Source organism: Schistocerca gregaria, unplaced genomic scaffold, assembly GCF_023897955.1.
Source record: "Schistocerca gregaria isolate iqSchGreg1 unplaced genomic scaffold, iqSchGreg1.2 ptg000670l, whole genome shotgun sequence".
NCBI lineage: Eukaryota > Metazoa > Arthropoda > Insecta > Orthoptera > Acrididae > Schistocerca > Schistocerca gregaria.
Genome location: NW_026062053.1, coordinates 17,501 through 20,000, shown reverse-complemented (window position 1 = coordinate 20,000; position 2,500 = coordinate 17,501). Strand labels below are relative to the sequence as shown.

Below are 2,500 nucleotides of genomic sequence, written 5' to 3'. Positions count from 1 at the left end.
ATACTCGTTAAAGGATTTAAAGTGTACTCATTCCGATTACGGGGCCTCGGATGAGTCCCGTATCGTTATTTTTCGTCACTACCTCCCCGTGCCGGGAGTGGGTAATTTGCGCGCCTGCTGCCTTCCTTGGATGTGGTAGCCGTTTCTCAGGCTCCCTCTCCGGAATCGAACCCTGATTCCCCGTTACCCGTTACAACCATGGTAGGCGCAGAACCTACCATCGACAGTTGATAAGGCAGACATTTGAAAGATGCGTCGCCGGTACGAGGACCGTGCGATCAGCCCAAAGTTATTCAGAGTCACCAAGGCAAACGGACCAGACAAGCCAATCCGATTGGTTTTGATCTAATAAAAGCGTCCCTTCCATCTCTGGTCGGGACTCTGTTTGCATGTATTAGCTCTAGAATTACCACAGTTATCCAAGTAACGTGGGTACGATCTAAGGAACCATAACTGATTTAATGAGCCATTCGCGGTTTCACCTTAATGCGGCTTGTACTGAGACATGCATGGCTTAATCTTTGAGACAAGCATATGACTACTGGCAGGATCAACCAGGGAGCTGCGTCAACTAGAGCTGAGCAGCCGGCCGCCCGGGAGTGTGTCCCGGGGGCCCGCGCGAACACGCAAGCGTCCGCTCAATTATTCTGCAAACAGGAGGAGGCCGAGCTCCCCTGCACGATACACCTCGAAACCCTCTCAGGTCCCGGCGGCGCGCAGCGCCGTCCTAGGTACTTGGTCGGTTTCGAGAGAGGCGCAATCGCCCGGAGTTAGGCGAGTAGACGGTTTTAGTGCGAACACCCTTGCTCCCAACTGAGCTTGCCGCTGCCGACAGAGGCCCGGGAGCGTGCTGTCGTGGCATTGCCGGCGGGAGACAACACGCGCCACCTATGGTGACCGGCAGCTCCAACGCCAGCGCCACACAAGGGCAAAGCCCCACTTGGGTGCAGAAGCGAACTCTCCCAGCACAGCGCACGCGCCAACACGTCCGCACAACTGCGATACAAACCACCTGCGAGAACCGCTGGGGCGACCGAGCAGCAGACGGCGTCGCGGCGCCGAGTGCCAGGCGGCGGCGCATCCTCAACGCACACAGTCCTCAATCAGACCAGCACACTGCAGATGTCCACCGCGCTTCGCACCGGGCTCGGCTGAACCAACTTTGGCCGCCAGGCGCCGCGTGCAGGGTGCGCCGCAGCGTAGCTGCGCCGCCTGCCGAGCCCGTCGGCTGGCGCTCCTGCCACTCGGCGCCCCCCACCAGCCGCCTGTTGCGCGTGCGCCCACGCAGCGCGCGGCCAACACGCCGGGCGGCCCCCCTTCACCGGCCGGGAACAGTCCCACCAAGCCACCGCCGCGTATCGCTTCATACCCACATGGGCCTAGTCACGTGTGTGGATGTGGCGGGTACCGCTGAAACAACCGGTTAATAGCTGTACCGATCGTCGCCATCACAGATTCACCTCCAGCGTGAACAACCGCTCAACAACGGATTTCCAGTTCATTTGCGTATCTTGGGCAGTAAACGTAGATGTCCACCTACATTTGCGAATTCAACAATTCTTGCATGCCAGGATGTCATGTGTCACGACACGCTACATCAGACCACATACACACTGCGACATGTGCAGAAGAGAACACGTGGAAGGTGGCCCGCGCACGTATGCGATGTCCCTTCCGCGATCCACTGTCAACCGGCATCTGCGGCATGTCCCAGATATGGAACGCGGTCCACCAGGGTAGCACTTTGTGTGAGGCAATACGACAAAGTCGGAATACACGCGTCACTACATCACACGGCTCACGCTGACCTGACCTGACTCACCGCACCACCACCCCCAGCGACCCAGGGTGACATACAATGCGTTCGTACGTTCCTCCCACACGCCTCTACGGCGTACCACAGTGCAACCTAGCTGTTATTGGGAGACGAGACAAGTAGCATCGAGCACAACATATGGAAATTGAGATTCGACACCGTTGGGCACAGCCAGCGTACGGTCACACGTATCACACTACTTCACTCTGTACGTAACTACCGATGATCGGTACAGCGTGTGGGTTACGCGTACGACATCAGCGGACAATGGACACAGACCATACCACGACGTACACTGAGGGCGTCGACATCTGAACGCAACTGAACAGCTGCGAGGCTCATTTAACACTCAAACGCCAGACCGACCAGCTTGAGAGGACGGAGACACAAAGAGAGGGGCAGAGGGGGGGGGGGGGGCGATATAGTCCTATTGCAGTACAATTGACAGTGGATAGCGGGAATATGTGGAAAGTAAGCAACACTCGCAAGACATCTACATGAGGATAACAACGACACCAGAGATTCCGAGCAGTGAACTATGTTAGGCAAAGGGACAACGTGGGTTAGGTTAAGGGACAACGTGGGTTAGGTTAAGGGACAACGTGGGTTAGGTTAAGGGACAACGTGGGTTAGGTTAAGGGACAACGTGGGTTAGGTTAAGGGACAACGTGGGTTAGGTTAAGG

At 56.9% G+C, this 2,500-nt stretch overlaps 1 non-coding gene across 1 annotated transcript in view; it reads right to left on the bottom strand.

Annotated features, from left to right (window-relative positions):
• The window catches only part of LOC126318509 (small subunit ribosomal RNA), a 1,893-nt gene extending 1,332 nt beyond the window's left edge, over positions 1-561 (bottom strand). The window contains exon 1 of the ribosomal RNA XR_007557331.1: positions 1-561. This exon is cut by the window's left edge and continues 1,332 nt beyond it. This is a non-coding gene — a ribosomal RNA (small subunit ribosomal RNA).
• Positions 562-2,500: the final 1,939 nt, after the last annotated feature.